Source organism: Mustela putorius, unplaced genomic scaffold, assembly GCF_011764305.1.
Source record: "Mustela putorius furo isolate JIRA1106 unplaced genomic scaffold, ASM1176430v1.1 tig00000228_pilon_pilon_pilon, whole genome shotgun sequence".
NCBI lineage: Eukaryota > Metazoa > Chordata > Mammalia > Carnivora > Mustelidae > Mustela > Mustela putorius.
In genome coordinates this window covers 28,785,774-28,808,211 of record NW_025421322.1, presented here as the reverse complement: position 1 = coordinate 28,808,211, position 22,438 = coordinate 28,785,774, and the positions used below count along the sequence as shown (strand labels likewise).

Here is a 22,438-nt window from a genome sequence, read left to right as displayed (position 1 = left end):
GCCCCTCAAAAGTGTATTTTAAAGTAAAAGTCCAAAGCACTTTTTTTTTTTTTTTTTTGGTTTAACTCTTCACACTCATGTTTCTTTTGGGTAAATTTTCATTCATTTCTGTCCTGGGATCAGTGACGAAACCCAAAGTAAATAGCTAGTATTTGCTGAAGAAGGTATTCCCCTTCATTTTGGTTCCCTTTTTCTTCTGCTTTGGATATTGTTTTCCTGTGGCTGCCATTTTAAAAGTTCTAAAAATAATATGTAAAGAGACCTGATCAGTGAAGAGAAATTCGAGGTGAACAAGGAACTCAAAATCAGTACCTTGAATTACTGCAGTTCTTCTTTCTTCACTGGGCAGAACACTTGATGATGATCCACGGAGCAGAAATTGCTGTCCACTTACCTTGTCAAGCACCTTGATTGACATATCATTATCTACAGAATCAAGTCTAATTTCCTCTGCCGGACATTCAGAATCCTCATGGGTTTGATCCCAAGCAACTTTCCAGCTACATCTTTCCCTGTTTCTCCACATCCTGGTCTCCTCAACAGTCTCCAAACCACTATCTTCATCCTGTGATGATGCTGTCTTTCACCCCGTGTGTCCATCCATCAAGATCTTCAAACGCCTAATGCTACGTTGAGATGTCACTTCTTTGAGAGAGGGAATATATCTCAGTCATCTCCACTTGTCTTACAGTGATTCGCCCAGTAGCTGCACACAATAGGTCCTCGATATTGGCTTGTTTGCTGTTATGTTCCAATCCAATCCATCCACTTGTTCTTGCCTGGATCCTTTGTGACTAGGTAGAGGTTGGGCCATTGCAGAGAGGCAGGGAAAGGAACAAAGGTTTATGTGCTATGCATTCTTTAGGCTTATTCATTCATTATCCATCATTTAGTAAGCACCTACAATGTGCCAGGAACTGTGCTAAGAGCTTCACATGTATGATCACTCTGTCATTTACATTTCAGTAAGATAGATACCATTACTAGCTTTATTAGTCCAAAAAGGGAAACCTGGGGTCAAAGAGGTGGTGCAATTTGCCAAAGATCATGAATAAATCATAGAATAAAACCTATGGTCTTTCCATTATATGTCATTGCCCTAAGACAAAGACTCTGACACAAAGGAGCTCACAGACTTGAAGGGGATTTGTGTTTTATAGCCTGTTCACTAAAATATTCATCCATTTATTCCACAAACATCACATTAGGCATCAGGAACACAGCTATGAAGGGCAGGCAGTGATCAATGGGGAAAGAAGGAGAAACATGAAATCCAAGAAAACCCAAGAAACCAAACAATCCCTTCAATAAATAAATAAATAAATAAATAAATAAAACAAAAGAAGTACATGTGACTTATTCATATACTTTTTTTTTTAATTGTCAAATGAGGAACTCTACAAACCTGGGTGGGGTTTTCAACATGATTGGTCTAGCTGAAATAGAGGGGGAAGTGAAAGTCAGAGAAGGCAATGGAACATTGATTTGGGGTACTAAACCTATACTATCACAAATGTCCTGTTTTGTTTCTCAAACTCCTTAAGATATGTGTTCAAAAAGGAAATATCTGACAGTTTACTGGGTAGCCATGAAATTGTATTGCACAGGTCTCCTGTAATGGAAGCACTGTTGACTGAAAGTCCCAGCTGCTGGTCCTGCTACTGTGTCGATGCCAAGGATACACCCCCCACAGGCTACTGGCTTCCAGTGACTGAGCATGACAAGGTATCAAGTCCAGACCCATTTCTTTGGGACATGGAACTGCTCGCATGGGCAGTTTGGGCTCTGTCCAAATACTGAATCTTAGAGAAGTGCTTCCATCGCTTGCGTTCTTTCTTTCTTTCTTTCTTTCTTTTTTGCCCTTATTCGGTCCTCTGCTTGAGGCTCCGATCAAGGCAAAGTCCTTTATTTATTTTTTTTTAAGATTTTATTTATTTATTTTACAGACAGAGATCACAAGTAGACAGAGAGGCAGGTGGGCGTGAGGGGGGAAGCAGGCTCCTTGTTGAGCAGAGAGCCTGATGTGGGGCTCGATCCCAGGACCCTGAGATCATGACCTGAACTGAAGGCAGAGGCTTTAACCCACTGAGCAAACCAGGTGCCCCATCTCAGACTTTTTCTGCTGGTCCTTTCCTTCCTCCTCTCCTTTCACAGGTGTGAGACCAGCATCAGGGTCTAAAAGCTCTCCCTGTTTCCTCCTACTTCCTCTCTCTTTCTCTTCACAGGTGCTTCCTCCAGTGACTGTCTTGGGTACCAAACCCTGCCTTAGTGTGTGCTTCTCAGAAGACCTAAACTTCTACACTAGTCCATTCAGTGTTCCAGGTGGTCAAGTCAGAAATATTTTTAAACATATCCCTTTAGCTAGTTTGAATTGACTGGAGAGTTGGAAAGAACTGGTCATAGAAGAACAATTGTTCTCATGCTCCTTGACCAAAGAGCTTTCTAGCATCTGAGAGAACTCTCCTCTCAGACCATCATAAGTAACCATAATAATAATTACAATGAAATCATTTCATCTTTTACTCTGCAATAGCCAGGTAAATGCTATGGGTGGGTATTTAATGCTCATGTTAGAGATCAAGAGGCCCAGAATAATGAGCAGGCTTGTCTAAAGTGACAATGTCTCAGTGGATGGAAAGACATGGTGAAGATTGACTTTGCCCAGCTGCTTAACTACCCTCTTCTCCATGTTGCCACATGACATACTCCTGGTCTCACACCCAACTGCAAGAAAGAATCAATTCAGAATCGATTCAATATGAAGGGGTCACTTTGGGTGACATGATCAGTCAGTTTTACCCAAAGAACTTCATCTCTGCAAAATAAATATCAAGTTCTACAGATATTTTTTAACCACTCTTAAGTGACCAGTCAAAGTCATTCTTGGCAGCCCAGCACCAAGCAAGAATACAAACAGTGCCTTACAAGTATTGGCTGGCTATTGTTGGGTGGGCTGACTTTGGGTTTTCCCAAAAGGCATTATCTTTTTTCAAAGATGACAACTGCAAATGTCTTTGTTAAAAAGTGCTCATTTCAGTGGCAAACTGATGACTACAGCTTGTGGCAACAGTAGCTACAGATAGCATTTGTTTCACCCTTTCTTTGTTGTGGTCACTGTGCCAGAACCACCCTCAATTATTGTCCCATTTTGTAGAAGAGAAAATTGAGGCTTGGATGTATTAAGCAACTTGCCCAGTATGTCATAACTAATAAGTGATAGACATCAGATTCCATTCAGATTAGACGATTACTCATCATTCTATCTCCTTCCCAGGCATACTCCAAGATTGAGCATAAAGTCCCCACTTTGGTCCAACAGTGTGGGGTAAATAAGACTGAAATCATGAATAACCCAGGATAGTCACTAGTTTAAAGAACTATTTCCAAGTACTTCATTCAAACTAGATTAACAAGGTGATACCTAGAAAGGGTGTTTAGACCTTTTGAGCTATGAGCTAAGTGGAAGGAGTTTATAATTATCTCATTAAATCCTTGATAACAAAAGCTTCCAAGATACTTAGTGCATACCAAACCATATATCTTTAATATTTTCCACAGATCCCTGTTACTTTGTTGACATTCTAATAAAGGAGTTTAAAAACTCACAGGAAACTGTCCGGGAAGAGGACTGAAGGGAATGGACTACCTTGGTTTCCTGTCTTGACTATGCATACAAGTCCTTGAATGCACTACCAGCCTCACCTACCTGTCTTCTCCTTGGCTGCACTGATCAACCCATACCAAAAGCTAAAAATGGACTGTGTGATAGGCCATATTCGCCTCTTATTGTGTTATCAAATTTGGGAAGCATCATCTGAAGATAGAAAGAATAGTTCTAGAACTGCCCACATGAGAATCAGAGAAATGAGGAAACCAAAAGAATAAATAAGGAGAGAGGCAAAGAGAAGGATATTCTAGTCATTTTTTATCCACATATTACTTTACTCAGTCCCCACTAAATATATACTGAATGCTTATTTTAGGTCAAACACTGGGTTAGGAACTGGTAAACCAACCAGCCATAAGAAGGAAATAACCAAAAATAAATAAATAAATAAAGGTACCACAGACCCAGCCTGCCCATGTGTCCTGCCTCCTCTTTCCTTGTTCCAGCCCCAGTGGATGAATCATGACTCTTCTCAGGCAATCACAGTTACCACACTCCCTTTAGAAGCAATTGGTTTAGGGTTAGATATGTGACACATTTCTGATCAATGGCACATCAAAAGAAGTTTGCAAGGGGCCTTCTTGGGAAGATTTCCTTCTCCAGCACAAAGGAAGTATATAAGGAGGAGACACTTTCTGCTGCCTACTTTCTTTCATTTTGTCTGAAACAATGCCGAGAGGACATGATGCTTAAAGCAGAGGCAGTTGTTTTGCAACCATGAGGACAGTCACTGCTGAAACTCTAAGGATGCATGGAAAGACATGCAGAGCATGGGTCTTCAATACCACATCAAAAGGTGACATGCATCAGAATCCAGCCAACATGTGATCAGTTCAGATAGGCTTAACCGTTGGTAGGATTGGTGGAGTGACATGCTTTATTAATAATTACAATAAAGAAAGATGGAAACGTACGGCATCCATTTATCCCAGCTCTATTTTGTATGAAGCAATGGGCAAGGTACTTTTCACAACATCTTTTCTCATCAGCATAAGAGAGGCAAGCGGATAACTGCAAGGGTAAGATGAAGCAGCCACTTCCCATCTAGCCAAACCTGCTGCAATTTTTAAATCTCTAGACTCCATTCCTTCTTCTTCTGTTAAAAGCACCTCTATTTTGCAATGGGTGGTTCTTGATAAAGTATCAGCCGTGCTGTCTTGGCCTTCTCTCACATATCTGACAAATAGCAAGACCTAAGAAACTACTAATATTTTCTCTATAGCACACTTGTCTTGTTCTCTTGATCCATACACACACACACACACACACACACACACCACACATATGGACGTACACATGTATATGTATACAATGTGTGTATATGCATATGAAATATGCTCTTCTCCCAAGACTTGACCAAATTTTAGAAAGAAGAGTTTATCTTTAATATCTTTTGCAGGAAACCACTTATTCTTAAAAGATTTACCATATAAGTAAGGTTCTTCTTAGGAGACCTGCAAAGTTCCAGTGTTCCAAATTTCCATTTTTCTCACCACAGACTAGCTTCATGTATGTAAAGAAGGTGCACTAGTCCTGGATAACAAAAAGCTGGAGGGAAAATATGCAGGAGAGCTCTCACCACTCACACTTGTTAGAGAGGTATTATAAACAAACACAAATTCTGAGAATAAGATTTCCTTGAACGTACCCTGTCATTGCCAGGAAAATATTACTTATCTTTAACACTGAAAAGAAAGGAAAGGAAAGGCCCTGTCTAGAAAGTTCAGGAATATTTGCCTGTTGATGTGACCTAGCACAACCCTTTAGATTCACACTGCTCAGGCCATATGGTACAGGCCTCAGCAAACTACAACCTGAGGGCGAAAGATGGCCTGTCACCTGTTTTTGTAAATAAAGTTTTATTGGAACACAGCCACACCTATTTGTTTGCACATTACCTACAGTTGTTTTCTCACCACAATGACAGAGTTGAGTCTGTGACAGGGAGCATTTCTTCCACAAAGCCTAAAATATTTACTGTCTGGCCCTTTATAGGAAAAGATCACAGGGTGCTGGTCTGACATAATAATATTAGCGATTATTATCAGTTATTGAACATCTACATTTATCACCACTTTTGGTTCTCAGGACCTGTGGAGTAGGTACCCAGTCCTATTTTTCCAAAAAGGAAGGAAAGTGAAGCTTCATGAAAATGAAGTTTTGAAGATTTTTTAAAAAAATTTAAAGAGAGAACGAGAGAGGAAATACAAGCACAGGGGAGCAGGAGAGACAGAAGCAGGCTCTCCACTGAGCAGGGAGCCTAAATGGGATATGGGGCTCAATATGGGGCTCGATCCCAGGACACTAGGTTCATGAACTGAACTGAAGGCAGATACTTAATGACTGAGCCACCCAGGCACCCAAGCTTATGAAGGTTTAGTAACTTGCTCAAAGCAGACAGAACAAGGATTCAGACATGCACATTAATTTATGAGTATTTGTTGATGGGCTACTATGTGCAGGCCATGCACAAAGTACAGGTGACACAGTGGTAAACAACACTGTATAATCTTTGTCTCATGGAACTTATGTTGGATGGAAAGAAATTGTTGTAAAACAGATAATCATACAAATGCATATGTTAAATATGATGACCATTTGTGCTAGAAAAAGCTGTGAGACAAAAGAACAGAGCACTCAAGTGAAAAAACGTGTGGTCAAGTTTAAGTGGGAAGAGAGGGTCCCTTAGGCTGAGTTCCCAAGACAGCAAAGCCTACAGTAAATCTCACTTACTAATGCTTTATTGGGTGGGGGAGTCTAGGACAACATTACAAGGGGGAGTGAAGGAATGAGGGAAAGCACATGCAGAGTGGTGCTTTACCAAGCTGGCACCAGCCTTGCAAGAAAATATAGCTAATGGCTCAGATAGAGGAGCCATCTGGGACAACTCCAACTTGGAGAGCCCATCCAGGAGAAGGAACAGAGAGAAATTTATCTCCTGGCTTCTTCCCATCTCCTGTTTTCCCTGAGGGTAGCTGAGACAGCCTGAGGTGTTAGGAGGTCAAGATGTATGTAGGACATTGGGTTCTCCATCAAGCTAGCTGCCACAGCAAAGAAGGTCAGATAAAGCTGAAAAAAATCTAAGAGACTCAAAAGAGTCCATCATGGATCCTCTTTGAGGAAGTGATGTTTCTACTGAAACTTGAAAAATGAAGTGAATAAATGTGAGAAATTTTAATTCAAGTTAAGGAGAAAGGAAGTGCAAAGGCCCTGAGACAGGGGAGATATTGGCATATTTGAGAAACTAAAGAAGTCTTGGGACACAGGAGTTACATTTCATGGGTCCATAACCCTGCTCCTCTATTTATTAACTGTATAACCTAGGGAGGTTTCTGAATGTCTCCGAGTTTCTATTTCTTCACCTATAAAAGGAAGATGATAATTGTCCCCATCTCACAGAGTAGTTGTAGGATTAAACAGCATCATACACGTAAGCACTTAACATCATTTTTGGCTCATAAAAGGCAAAGAATAATATTGGTCATTATCTTTATTATTATTACTATCACTGTTGTTATTACTTATTCTGACCCACTGAATTAACAAAGCTGGAGAAGGGCCCTTTAATTGCGTGGTTTTAAAAATAATCCCTGTCACAACTTGCATTGCAGATCAGTCTTCTATAGAAGGATTATACTTCCACACCCTTGCCACACTCTCTACCAAGCCAGTAAATTTTCCTACTCTACTGTCAGATTTGGCTGACTGAAATTGCTTTGGCCATTGGATTGTGAACCACATCCCTACAAAGGTCTAAGGTGATGGCATACCTGAACTTGGTTTCTTGCACTCCTTTTTTCTGTCAGAATAGCACTCTGCCCATAGGGCCTGCTCCTTCTTATGCAATCACAGACAAAGAAGACCTATGGACCTGACCCCTAATCAACCCACAGCCTGGAGCACAGCAATTCCTGGGCTGTAGGCATCCATTCTGTGCCATAAATGGAAAATAAATTTTCGTTATTATAAGCCACTGAGATCTGGGGTAGGGGTTCTTTGTTATGTAGCAAAACTGACAGATACACTGTCTACTGATTCTTTTACAATAAAATTACAGAAATATAAAACACTGAGGCCCTGCTCTAGGTAGGCTCTTAAGGGAGCTTTGTTCAGGGACAGATTCCTGGCAGAGTCAGAGAATTGGTTCTACTAGCTGATGTTAAGAAATACAGCTAATATGAAGGAACTCGTTCAAATCTCTCCATGCTCTGTGTAAGAAGGGCAACCGCTCCTTGGCCTTAACACACACACACCCGCCTTCTGCATTTTCCATCTGGATGATTTCTGTTCCCTTCCAGGCATCTCAAGATGTGCATTTTCATTTTCCACTGAGAGCAGAGGTGTGGGGATGGGGAGTGTTAATAAAATCCCAATTCTCAGGGTGTTTTTCTCCAGACCTCAATTGGCCCTAATGCCATAGGTGATCCCAAAACAACTCCAGTCCCTTGAAAATCCACATAGATCACCTTTGCTCCATGCTTTTCTCTAAGAACTATGTTAATAACAACATTCATATTTATACAATTTTGACAAAATATATATTAGAAATGAGACTTTTATTTTTTTACTCTTGCCAATACCTGCTGTCCCTTCATATAGTGGTTAAAAGGGAAAGCTCTGTCATCAAAATGCTTGCATTTAAATCCGCTTACTAGCTGAATGACCCTGGACCAGTTACCCAACCTCTCTGTGCCTGCATTTTCTCATGTGTAAATGGGGGTTATAAATGTAGTTCTATTGTAGGGTTATTCTGAGCATTATTTGAGTAAATACACATATGGCACTGAGATGGGTGCCTGGTATATAGCAAAATGCTCAAACAAATGTTAGCTTTTCTCTATTTTTATGAATGTGCTCAAGTATCTTGGTCACATAGGCAGAGGAAGAATGAGAGATTATGAATTCCAACCTCTTCTAAATGCTAGGGATGGTCTGGGCCCCAGCCATCAGCCACACCTCTTATGATGCACCACTGTTTTTGCCCTCGCTACATTGTTCTGTTCTAGGCTGTGGGTGTTCTTACTGGCAGAAAATGAGCTACAGCTGAGAACTGGAATGAGACCCTGTATTGCAATGGCCAGGGAACCAGAGGAAGGAGAGGAAGGAGTGCTGTGGAGGAAGAGAGAGCCTGAAGGCCTGAGGACCTGAATGCCATTCTGAGTGGGGTCAGGGCTGCACTGTGGGGTGGGAGTACCCTGGACAGGGGAATCACTGAGGACATTTCAAAGAGAAATTATTTATTTCATCATGAATTCTGTACAGGAAAAATGAAGATGGCCCATGGGTAACAGCCTCAGCCTCCCCTATGTCCTTTCAAACAATTCCACTCTGGCCCAGACTTGCATATTGTTCTTACATTAACCATTATCCCTAGAAAGTAACTTAATGGGGGATTATTTATACACTTTCAATTCTGGTGCACATTTATTGAGCACCTCCTACACAAGCCAGGTAATCTGTTAATGGTTTTACATGCATTAACTCCCTTAAAACTTCCCTCAAATACGATGAGGCCAGAATTATAAAGATCCTCATTTTGTAGGTGAGAATCCAATCTCTGGGAGGTTAAGTAAACTGCATAGGGTCACTGGCAAAACCAGGAATCAAATGTAAGTTCAGCTGTGCTGCTCTGTACATCTGGTACCACTCTAGAGTATTTGCAGTCCAGTAAATGGTGACAATGAAGACCAAGATGTGGAGACAGTTGTGGGTTTCCAGAATGTAATGTCTCCCTATCTCCTCTCTGTCCCTTTCTGCCCCTTATTTTCTCCCTCCTCTGTTTTTATCCTCCCTATCTTTGTCAGAAGGTTGTAGCTATTACCAAGAAGAGTTTCCCATGATTCAGAGAGAATCTCTAAAACATCTATGACTCAGCATGCTCTGGGGGAGATGCAGTTGCTGCTTACTCCAGAAGGAGTCAGGGACTGGGCTCTGAGTTCATTATCTGTCACTAGTTACATGGCCTTGGCCAAGTCACCTAACATCAGGGAGCCTTCGTGGATAAATGATACATGTCCTACAAACACATTGTATTCTTAGAAGGTGGCTGTGATGTCACCCCTTCCCACCTTTTTTTCTCATCAAATCCTCTCTCTGGAGAAATTCTGTTTCTGCTCTACTCCACCAGGTGTGGTCCACAAACCAATACAACAGCAAGTTCTGGAAAGCCATCTTCCCTAGACTAGGCTCATCTGGTGGCCACAGTGCTCTGTGTATGTCCCTTCTGCCTTACAGCACAGCAATACAGCATATATGTCCTCAGACATGAGTGTGTATCAGGATACAGGAAGACTGCTACCACCTGGAGGACTGGGCCCCACCTCCAGAGTTTCTGATTCAATATCCCTAAAATGTTCTTGGTTGATATCAACACTGGTCTTAGGACCACTTTGAGAACCACGGGTATCATCTTAATATTTGACAAGTATTTACAAAGGCAGGCTTAAGTGCTCAGACTACATCTTGTCAATTCCCAGCTCTTCTTCTTTCTGGCTGTGCAAACTTGGACAAGTCAATCTCTGTGAGCCTCAGTCTCTTCATCTGTAATGGACATGACAATGATGTACCTCATAAAGTTATTGCAAGGAAGGGTGAGCTCCTGCTGAGAGCCTTCGGCATTCTGCCTTGCACTTAATGAGTGCTCTGTTTGTGAGTTCTTAAAACTTAAGGGGTTCTTAAGCCCTTAGTGTCATTTAATTTAACCTGTATCTTCTCACTCTGCTGCATCCCTCAGCCCCCAGAAACAGCATCTACTGTCTACTGAATGTGTCTCTGTTCTGGGAGCTGCCCAGAAATGAAGGCAAGCTTCAGAGAAAACCAGTAATTAGATAATGACCATAAGCCAAACACATTGAATCCTCAGACTGGTGGCTGAGAAAAGATCAGACTTCCCAGATTCATGCTCTAGGGAAAAAAGCTCAGGACGTGTCATTGAAAGCTCAGAATTGGTGGGGCACCTGGGTGGCTCAGTCAGTTCAGCATCTGCCTTTGGCTCAGGTCATGATCCATGAGTCCTGGGAGCTTCTCCGTCTCTCTCTCTGCCTGCCCCTCCCCCTGCCTGTCCACATGCTCTCTCTCTCTCTCTCTCTCTCTCTCTCTAATAAATAAATAAGCTCAGAATTTGGATGCAGGCCCTACTAGGTTCTGTCTGGGTAATCTTAGACAAGTTCAATGCAATCCCTGAGACTCAGTTTCCTAATCTGTTCAGTGGGGACAATAATGTTTGCCACAAACTGAGAGAGCTGTCAGTTTGTTTTGTAGGCTGAGTCTCCTCGTTGTGAGAAACCCAGCAGCTACCTAAATATTTGTGTCCCTTACTGCTCCCAGCAATTCCAGTGCCACCATTGATCACCACAACCCAGCCAGCACTCCCTGCCTGCCTGGTTGTACCACCATCTGGACACTTCCTTGGTAGACCCTCATTTCTGAGAAAGGCCAGGACATTCCACTCAATCGGCTTTCCCTGGCCTCAGCCTACCCATGTTTCCAGGGAACGCCCCTGGCCTATGTACCCAACTACAAGTCATCCCAAAAAAGGAATGTTCAGCAAAGGCTAGGAACAGTCCTAGTCAGCTACGTCCCTAAAACCCTCAAGAGACAAGATTCATGATAATGTGCTCATTTTCCTTCCTCTTCTCTTTTCTCCAAGAAGTCAATTTCAGCAGTCACTGGACATGCTTTGAAAGACCTCAGAAAATCCCACAGGAAAGCACCAAAGACTGTTTTTTATCATTTGTTCCATTCCTCCTGTTTGCTTAGTAATCCTGGTAAACAACTCTGTGCAAACAGAACCCTTTTTCATTCTATCGAGTTCTGGCTTAGGGCACTGTTGCCTCCATCTTAAAGTTTGGGGCTAGGTGGAGAAAGCACTTTGGGTTTAAACTTCCTGATACGTGGGCACATAACAAAAATGAAAGAACACCCACTGGCCATTTATTTATTCATATGACCCCCTTGAGGGAGTTGGATAGGAGTGGCTTTCTAGGTTTCCATACAAATGCTCTATTTTTTATTACCATTATTAATACCATCATTTTTGTCATCACCATCATCAGAGGCTTGGGCCACAAATGCAAGTTGTATTTGTAGACTGTGAGTTAGTCCAGGGGATCAGAGGCCTGAGCCCAAGTTCACGGGCTCAGTCATAGGCAAAGCCCTAGAGGAAAAGAGAACCTGGCAGTGTTTGGGTATGAAAGGGGGCTGCCGAAGAGCTTGCTGACCTGGTCTGAGCCAGGCACTCTGAACCAGGTTACACCTTACAAAGACCTAGAATTTTGCCAGTTTACAGTTTTCACACTGCCCCACTGACCCTCACTGTATTACCACAGCCCGGTGACATTCAGTGACTCTGCGTGGGGCACCATCTCCACACCATGAGTTAAGAAGATAATAAATCCTTCAGCTACAGTTTCCTAGCCTTCCCTCTATGGGTTCTCTTACCTCCCAGGCCTTTTCACGCAGTCCTTGCTCTTGACGTTCTCCGTCTATGCTGCCTGGGCCCCTGGCTTTTCTTGCCTGTTCCCATGACTGGTATAGATTAGCACTCTGTACAGCCTTAGTTCCAATTAATTCTTTGTTTTGTTTGATTTCTAGCCAATGGCCAGCAGCTTCTTGGGTTTTACTCCCCATCTCTGAAATAAATAAGCCAAATGTTAATTTGCTGCTCTTCAATTATGATTAAGTGTAGAGATGGTATAACCAGAAATACGAATGTTTGTCTAGGTTTCCCCGGGGATCACAGTGATGGCACTGGGTTTGGTTTGGTTTGGTTTGGTTTGGTTTGGTTAAGTGGGGGGAGGGGATGCCCCTTCTTTGAGATCCATTATCCCACTGGATTCTCTCAAAGAATCCTGGCAAAGTGGACAGGACAGGGATTATTATCTGCATGTTGCAGATGAGGAAACCAGGCTCAGAAAGATGAAATAAGTTGCCCAAAGCCACACAGCTCATAAGCATCTCACTGGGGCTAAATCTTGACCTGACTCCCAGTTCAGCAAAGCTGTTGCGGATGGCTCTGTCCACCATTGGCTCATCCTGTAGGGTAATAATAATACTTTATATGATATTGTTTCACAGACATTTTCTGGGTTATCCACAGTGCGTTCTAGGGTGCAGCAGTTGCATGAAACACTATAAGAAAAAAATTCTGTGTGGTTAAGCATGTCTGCAATATGTTAATTTCTATATTCTAATATAGTATATGTTAGTAATTATATATATATATATATATATATATATATATATATATATATATAGTAGTCTGTTCTTGGAGATCCAGTATATTGATTAGAACATGGAAGTCCCTGAGAAGTTCTGCTCTAAAAGACTTGGACACATTTATGACCCAGAATTGTCTGAACGTATTTGATCCTTTGGAGGCCAGAGTGGAAGCAGGGAGATCATGTCCCAGCAATGCAGGCACGAGCTTGGGGGCATTTGGACAAGACAGACAGTACCAAGGTGGTGAGACATGGGTAGATTCTGGACATATTTCAGATGCAAAGCTAACCAGATTTGCTGCTGGAGAGGATATAGGGCATAAGCAAATAAGAGGAGGCCAGGATGGCTCTGGGATGTTAGTCCTGAGCTTCTAGAGGAGTAGAATATGACTGTTCCTTACAGAATTTCTCCTGGATTAAGAGCTTCCCCCATCATTGCGGCTTCCTACAACATCCAATCCCGAGGATCCAGAGATTCCAGTTTTTCATTTTATCTATTGATGAGATCACTGCCAATGGCTGAGCTTATAATTTTTTTTTTCCTTACTACTGTATCTCCAGTGTCTGGCACATTGTAGTCAATAAATCTTTGCTAAATGAATGAACAGAGACTAGCCTGCAGCAGTTGCTTAACAAATTGTAGCTCCTATACTATTAAGCAACCTAGTACACAGGCTTGATGAATGCAACTAGTTGATTAGTATGCAGAGGGGTGGTTGGAGGGAGGTGGAAGAGGCATGACTGCTAACTGGTTGAAGAACCCAGTTTTAATCTGAACCAGTTTAGACTTGGTAACTCTCTATCTCTCAACTTGGATATCTATCTCTCGACTTGAGTAACTCCCTTCCACTCTCTGGGTCCAGTTCTTCTGATCCCATTGAACAAGGGGTAGGATAATAAGATTTCCATCAACCTGCACCTTGCTGCCCATGAATCTAAATGGAAACCGTGCCTGTATCCTCTGAATGTGGGACACAGGACAGCCAAACAGAGACTGGGTCTGATCAAATGCTCCACGATCTAGCCCAGCTTAAGTCCCAGAGGTGCACAAAAAAGAGGAATGCAGGGGTGGCTAGAGTCACCAAGAAGGCTGACTGGAGGTTCTTCTCTCTCCTTCCAAGAGTCTGAAGGAACAGATGAATATGGTGACATTTGGTGGAGAAAAACAACAACAACACTAAAAAACATTCTTCTGGCTTTACTTACTCCCAGTACAGTTGACAAGACTATAAGAAGAGCTTGCCCCTTTCCTGCCCCTGAGGAGGGATCATTGAGCAAAAGCCACTTGTTCTATTTGACGTCACTTTTAACCTTGCTTTGTGCATCTGAAATAATCTTCCTTTTCTCCTCCAGTTAGGAATACACAAAAATACATTTGCTGTATGGACTTTTTTTTTTTTTTTAGCCATTCTTCCTAAAACCTGCTCTTGGATCTCTGGATCTGGGTAGCTTTCCTGACCAGGGATCTCACCACAAGGCATGGACTGGGTCTCCAAAGTTTCAACAGCTCTGCCTATGATGGCTCTCTCAGGGAGAGCTCTGAGCAAATCATTTTCAGTTTCAGTTCATTTGTTTTTGTTTTCCATTTGGCTGCTCAGGGCAAACATCTACCCTGAGATCTTCTCCCCCTGGGGACCATCCATTCTGTCGTTGCTTGTCTTGGTGCAGATGTGTGCTTGCCTCTTTCATTCTCCAGAAGAGGTCACTACTCGATTAAGAAAAATGATAACCCCTTAGCCCCCCAACGTCAATCGATGCACAGTTATCAGCCGCTAATAACCAAACCCCGCAAACCCACCCAGTCCTTCCTAATATTCACACCATTGATTCTATTATCACTGCTATCGTGAAAAATATTCACAACACCATGTGGTGATTATCACCACCTCAGTCTTGCTTTACAAAGATCCCGGCATGACAATCATTTTATTTCTGCCTCACACTGCCCTGGCACCTGTTACTTAGCTCAGTTTATGGGTGAGGAGACTGAAGGACAAAGAGGTGAACTGACTAAAGATTATCAACAGCAGGCGCACCCAGGTGGCTCAGTGGGTTGGGCCTCTGCCTTTGGCTCAGGTCATGATCTCAGGGTTGTGGGACTGAGCCCCACATCAGGCTCTCTGCTCAGTGGGGAGCCTGCTTCCCCCTCTTTCTCTGCCTACTTGTGATTTCTCAATCTCTCTCTCTCTCTCTGTCAAGGAAATGGATAAAATCTTAAAAAAAAAAAAAAAGATTATCAACAGCGAAGGTGGGATGAGAACCCATGTCTTCTGCAAACAAGTTCCCATGTTGAAAGAAAAGGTAGAGTTTCACTGGCTGAACTGCCCTTCTTAGGCAGGAGTAAAAGATTGAAACATGGTAACAATTCCAGGTGAGAGATGTCATGCCATGAAGACAGAAGGCCAGGCTGGATTTGGAAGCCAGTGGCTGAGCTGGAGGGCAGCTCAACATTCTTCCTGTTTTCGGGGTTCTTAAAGTAGATAATACAAGTGAAGCTACCAAGTTGAAGGCAGCAGAAGTGCCCACCCAGCCATGGTGGGATGAGGCCAAAGATCGCGTCAGTGCTGCATGGAGTCTTGGTCACTGAAAGAAGTTCCTGAGCTGCACAGAATGTCATTCTCGGTTCTTGGTTTCGAGTTACATATGGAGAAAAACTGGGGGTGGGGAGGGTTAGGTAGTGATTTACAGCAAGCTTATGAGGCTCACAGCAACATGGCACTTAGAGAATGAGAACCATAGTGGTCTAGATGATTAAGGAGGAGGAAATTCAACCATGATCTTGTAGGAAGAAGGAAGAATACAGCTGAATGCCACTATCAAAGCTGCCTTCATTGTGAATGAATTCTAAGTAACCAGAAGCAAACATCGTACAGCCTGGATCCCAAATCTGAAACACAAGATAGCAGAAGGGTCCAATGGGCCAGGCCCTGGACATTTACTCAGATCTGGCAGCCTCGGGATGTGGGGTGAGCCTAAATTCTCTGACATTTGTGGTAGGTGGAGGCCACTACTCTCCAACAAAACTACAAAAAAAAAAGAGAGTCTGTACCAGCAATGCAGGAGGTCGGATATAGCCAGGCCCCCAAATGAAAGTCTATGAGAACCCACCACACACGGGACTGGAAAGCAGGCTTATAAACCCAGTGGTTTTTGCAAAGAAGATGTGGACCACTCTAGCATCTATGGTAAATAGCAATCACATCTATAACTTAATAAGCATGTAGTATGAATTGAACAAGGTAATGAGTGCTATATACATATGTCCTCACATTTTTTAAATTTTTATTTTTTTAATTTTTTATTAACATATACTGTATTATTAGCCCCAGGGGTACAGGTCTGTGAATCATCAGGTTTACACACTTCACAGCACTCACCATAGCACATACCCTCCGCAATGTCCATAACCCAACCACCCTCTCCCTACCCCCTTCCCCCCAGCAACTCTCAGTTTGTTTTATGAGATTTAAGAGTCTCTTATGGTTATGTCATCACATTTAATTTCCACAACTGCCCCTGCAAGGGGTTTTATGTGTCCTATTTCACAGAAAAGGGATCTGAGGCTCAGAGAGGCAAGATAACTTTTCCAGTGTTGCTCAGCTTGCGGTTAGAATTAGAACTCAGATCTAGATATCTCCGCAATGCAGCAGTTCTTTCTACCACCTGATACTATGGTCTCCTGGCAAGACCAGGTAATCCTGCATTTCCATAACAAGAGGACTTTGATAGAAGAAGGATGAAGAACACATGGTAACCACCTTGGAGGGGACATTGTTGATAAGGGTTTAGACCAAGTTGGCATCTGAAATCATCCCCCAAAATGAGAGGGAAGCAATTAGCTACTGGGATAACTCTAACAGTACATTATTTCCAGTTTTTACATTTTATCCTATGACCCAAACAACAAACAGGCAAGTGTTTGTTGAGTAGGGCACTGTGATGTTAGGTCCTAGGGAGATGGAGGATTTCACAAAAGAATTAACTTTTGTTAGCTCACCACGGACCATTATTAGGTTTGCACAAATATAGAGACGACACAGTATACCTAGAAGCTGGAATGACATCTGCAAAGGCAGAGAGACAGTGAGATTAGCCCAGCCCAGAGTGGAGAGTAGATAATATGTAGTGAGAGAGAATTTAAAAGCAAGTTGAAACAGATATATGCAGGTATTTTGAATTTCCAGCTTAAGGGGCTTGATATTTACATTGAAAGCAATGGGAATCCGAGGGAGGAATTTGAACTAGTTAGGCACCTGTCCAGCACCCACTATAGTTCTTGGAAGCTAACAGATACTTAATACATGTTTGCTAAATGAGCGAATGAATGAATACTATGTATAGAATGGGCTGGCAAGGGAAGAGAACAAATCAAGGACACTGATTAGGAGCCTATCCCACTAGCAGTCTAGATGATACAGATAGAAATAGAAAAGCCACAAAAAGCTTAGAGACAATGAAAAAGACATCATAAAAGGAAAAGAAGATTATTCTAATTCCAGCACTATTTTCTGATTGGTAGTTTGCACCCATAACAGAAGGAAACAATCTTCTACTAATCTCCAAATTCAGGACTCCATAAATCTACCAATGGAGCTAAAGATGTTTGTGAATGTCTCTGGAAGTCCAAAGATTGAGTCAGGAGAGGGAAAGGAGAGGAATGTTTAAAACAGAAAGTAAAAAAATGTAAAAGCTCACACATGTTAAGCTTTGGAGCCAACGTTTCATTTTTCTGCTAAATGGTTAATTGATAGTCAACTTACCTGTGGTGAATGAACAAACACAGAAGAGCAGGTCTTGTTATGTCCATTTTGCAGATGGAAAAAGTGAGGCTCAGCCCAGTATCTCACAGCATCTTGACTCCAGGTCATCTAAATGTAAATCCTGTTCTTTTTTTGTTTGTTGTTGTTTTCTATGATCCCCTATGGCAGGAGAAAGGAGAAAACAGAAAGAGAAATAAAGAGAAAAACACAGACATAAGAAGTCCCACTGGTAGATGACTAGGGAAATATGTGGTGGGGCTTCATGAACTTATGCTCAACTTTGCTCTTTGCCATAAGTATGGACAATCACATGTTTACCTAAAAGGATGAGCAGTGAATCATAATCCATTTCGCTCCTGACAGTATCGATTTTCTTTTTAATGCAGAGAGACGGCATACATGTACTTGGCGCTTTTTTTAACAAGTCTGTGTTAGGTCAGTAAATGCCTGCCTTCCCCATTTTGCTCCCTGCATCATCATTTACAAATTCCAGCAGATGCCAGGGACCTCTCCCCCGAGCCAATAAGTCCCAGAATTACATATAGTTACACCCTTCTAACCAAACAAGATCTTACCGCTGGGAATAAGTCGCTTGGTTTTAGCAATTTGGTTTCTTGACAAGAGCCCAAAAGGCTGAGATCCTTTCCCTGGAAGGATCAGAAACCTGGAAGAAGTCATAGATGGCATATTCATCGTGCTCAGCATCTTTCTTCATGACATGGGTCCTACCAAGGGGATGACAGAGGTTTCATAAAAGCTTTACAAGGCACAGTGGGACACAAAGGCTCCAAGCCACAGTTGCCTTCGTAAAGATCAGCAGTTGTGCTCACCTCTCTCATAATGCTTCAACAGAAAGGTTGGCCAGATTCCTTTCTGTGTCTTGGGAAGCCCCAACAAGTTATGCCTCTTCATGATGATTCATTCAGACTCACTGTGTTCCGCTGACGAAGGAGGAACGTCCAGAGTTAGCCTCCAACGTAACTAGTGACTTCTTAGAGATTGTCACCTGAAAACTGTGTTTGAGTTTTAAGCCACAACAGCTAATGACACGACACTAAAGGTTCACAAGGTGATACCGCTTCGTCTGGGCCACGTTCTGCCTTTTCTCTGGTCCCCTGCCAACACCACCACCTAGCCTTGCTCACTAAGAGAAATGGCTTCTTTGGGAAACCAGAATCCAGGGTTACTGGGATCTAAGAAAACCCCTATAGACAGGAGCTATTCCATATTACGGAGCAGCTCACAAGCATACGTGGGAGAAGGTCATGCAGGGACATTGTTCCCCTCAGCCCTGTGGGAAGCTCCAGCCCCAGGGAGGTTGGCTTCCAGCATATTCTTCTCTTTGCCCTCTGCCCTTGTTCATGTGTGCCTAAATTATCCTTTCTTACACATGCCAAAAAGTTTAAAAAAGAATTTGGAAAGCATTGTCATCAATTATTTGGGGAACAACTGGGTAAAGCCTTTTAAGAGACAACTGGACAAAACTTATCAAATGCCTCAAAAAGTGCATCCATTTTAAACCAGAGATGCCACTACAGGTGATTTATTCTATGCCCGCAATTAGGTGTAAAACTATAGAAGTATGAGGATGGTCATCACGTGTTGTTTATAATGAGGAAACATTAGAAACAATTTATGTGTTTACAAATAGGCTTCTTTTTTGTTAAGGTCATTATGGTAGATCATGCAAAATGGTATAAAAATCATTTCATTGATCTGGCAGGAAATTTATGATAGATTATTAAGCAGAGAAAGGAAGATCAAAAAAATAGTAGGTGGAAGCAATATTATATTTTTGTTCAAAAATAGAACATTAAAAAATAGAATATGTTAATAGGGCCATATATTCGCAAATATACATATTACAAACATATATAATAAAAGCCTGGGGCATGGTGGTACGATGATGGCTTGATACATAATTGCTACTATGTTGGTGGTATTGCCTTAAAATTGGGCTTTTCTAAAGTTAGGCAGGGGCTCCTGGGGGGGCTCAGTCAGTTAAGCATCTGCCTTGGGCTTAGGTCATGATCTCAGGGTCCTGGGATAGAGTGCCACATCGGGCTCCCTGCTCAGCCGGGACCATGCTTCTCCCTCTGCCTGCCACACTCCCTCTGTTTGTGCCCATGCTCTTGCTCGCTCTCTCTCTCTCTCTCTCTCTCTCTCTGTGCAAAATAAATAAATAGAATCTTTAAATTTAAAAAAAAATAATAAAAAATAAATTTAAAAATAAGTGAAGTTAGGCAAAGGTGAAGCCCTGAGGATAAGGGAAAAGGTCTTTTCCAAAGTGGAAAATCCCTGCTGTGGTCAGTCCCTCAAGAATAAGGGTATGTGTCTTAGCAATTAAGCATTAAAAAAGGAGATTTCCTTCCTGGATCTTTTGTTTCCTGGTAATCTCCCTGAAAGTCTATGAGACCTGTAATCCTTTAGAGTGAACTAGTCAAGGGAGATGTCAAGGTCAAAGCTGAATTCTGGGTCATTTTCTTTGTGCAATCCCTTAAGAAATTTTAAAATCTTTTTTACATTCTGATCTGTTCTGGGGAGCCAATAATAATGACAGCCGTATCACTGGGGGCCAGGCACTTTGTATCCATCGTTTCTAACCTCCAACCCAGCCCCCACCCTCCCAACCCTGCCATTGCCTGAGAAGGAAGAGAGCATTTTCATGTTGCAGGAAGAAAGAGCCAACCATTCTGAGCATTTAGGCTAATCAGACAGTCCCTTCAGGCCTCTGCCTCAACTCTCTTAATTCCTTAGGGCAACCTCCGAAAGTATTGATAGGCTCCCACTTTACTGTTGAAGAAGCCGACAGGAAGGTATGGAGAGATGCATAGCCCTCCTGAGGTCACACAGATTGTTCATGGGGTGATGGCCCTCAGATTCAGGTGGTTTGTCCCTAGAAATTCTAGCTACTAAGATCTACTCCCAAATGGTGGAAACACGGGAAGGGGGCTTATCCATGGTGGGGCCAAAGGGTTAAATCGGGAAGCAAATAACACTGGAGGCCAGAGCGATTAAAAAGAACCCCAGAAGGATTAAAAAGAACCCCACCCCCATCCCGAGGGAAAGTCAAATCTCCCACAGACAGAGGGATGCTGGTGTGGCTGGTCTGTCTCTCAAGGGCCTGCCACCCCCAGGCTCTTTGTCCAAAGCAAACTTTGGGCTACTTGTTCTCCATTTTATTGAGAGAGGCTGCATTCTTGAGTGGCATCAAGAAGAAACTCAGATCTCCCTGTGAGATGTGTTTTTCGGTCATTTGATACACGTTGCGGACAGAGGCCTAGACTGTGGTACTAGGTTACAAGGCTAAGGTACTTTCGGCCTCGGGGTAAACATAAGAACAGTTTTAATTATGGACCATGGCAGTCGGTGAGCCAGGCTTCACAGAAACAGAGAGACACGTTCTGGGATCTATCTGTTGGAGAGAGGAGGGCTATGCCAGGCAAACTTGGTCACAGGCTGGCAGGCATCACTCCTAGCTCTCATGCTCTCAGGCTCTCCAGGGGGCTCCATGAAGTGGGAAGCACTTGGCCTTACCCTTGGAACAGGCAAAGACCCTGGGAGCAAAAGTCTCTAAGAGGAATTCCCTGAGACCACATTCCTTGTGGTCCTCATCCGCTATCTCTCTCTTCTCTCTCTCATCTCTGCCTATCAAAACAGTGACGATGGCCAAGGTGCCTGAAGGGGATCCAAAGAGCCTGAACTCAGACTGAGGTTGCCTCCAGACCCAATATAATAAAGTCCTCCCCCTCGCATTATGCTTCGCGTCTTCTAGAAGCTCTTTCAGCTGGATCTCTACACCCAAACATACACACACATGCCCCACATGCACATACTCATGCACGTGCCTAGATCCTCCTGAAGCAAATATTATTTTTAAATATTTGAGGGCAGTGACCCGCAGGTCTATTGAACTGGAATTACTGCTGCAACAATATCCCTTTCAAGCCAAGCTCAGATTCGAGTCAATACCTCCAGCCCAGATTCTCTGTCCCTGAGTGAGAAGTCCACTTGGATTATGTCAGAGTGAGCCCAGCACGCAACTGATCCATAATCGTGCTTGCTAAGAGCATTTAGCCTTTCGGCTCCTGCCCCTCTGATGTCTGCCTTAGACTTGTGTCAGGGGCTAATGGCAGAAACAGAGACAGTGCCATTCAGCTTAATTGGGCAATCATTAGGACTTCCTCCAATAAACAAAGGAAGCCGGGAGCTGCAGCCGACCTCCCTGGGGCTGTCTAGGGGTCTCCTGCCCAGGAACTTCCTTACACATGATCAGTTCATCTGCAGTTGCCTAACTTTCCAGCCTGATCTAATTAGTAAACACCTTCAAAGGGATCAAGTTGACTTTTGAGACAAAGTCTGCCCCACATGGCAAAGGTGGGCAAATAAATATTTAAAGGGCACATCTGTGTAGGTGGAGCGGGGAGGGGCAAACAGATGAGACACAGATATGAGTTACCTCTGGGAGCTGTGTTGTGTAATTGTCCTTGCCCTCACCCCTTTGCTGGCCAAACTTGCCCCCTTCTCCACGGCTCCTGTAGAATCTGGCTCCCTAGACACTCAGCTACCCAGGTCCCAAAAAGCACCATCGTGAGACCTGAGCATATCCCCGGTCACTCACTACCACGATTGTTTCGGATGCTAGTACTGACAGGGACCTGTTGAAGGGCCTAGAACAGAACGGTGCTATTCAGGAACTGGCTGCTAGCAGCTAGCATACAAATGACTGCTTGGTCGTCGGCTGTTTTTATTTTTATTTTTATTTCATTTTCTAATCCAGCAAAGATTGAAAT

General features: G+C 42.9%; 1 long non-coding RNA gene across 1 annotated transcript; it reads right to left on the bottom strand.

The window, feature by feature from the left end:
• Window positions 1-61: 61 nt before the first annotated feature.
• On the bottom strand, window positions 62-19,665 carry LOC101690785. The gene is made up of 5 exons (XR_198813.3): window positions 18,476-19,665; window positions 18,221-18,370; window positions 17,646-17,804; window positions 12,107-12,297; window positions 62-794 (listed from the first exon to the last, which is right to left on the bottom strand). It is a non-coding gene; the product is annotated as an uncharacterized LOC101690785 (long non-coding RNA).
• Window positions 19,666-22,438: the final 2,773 nt, after the last annotated feature.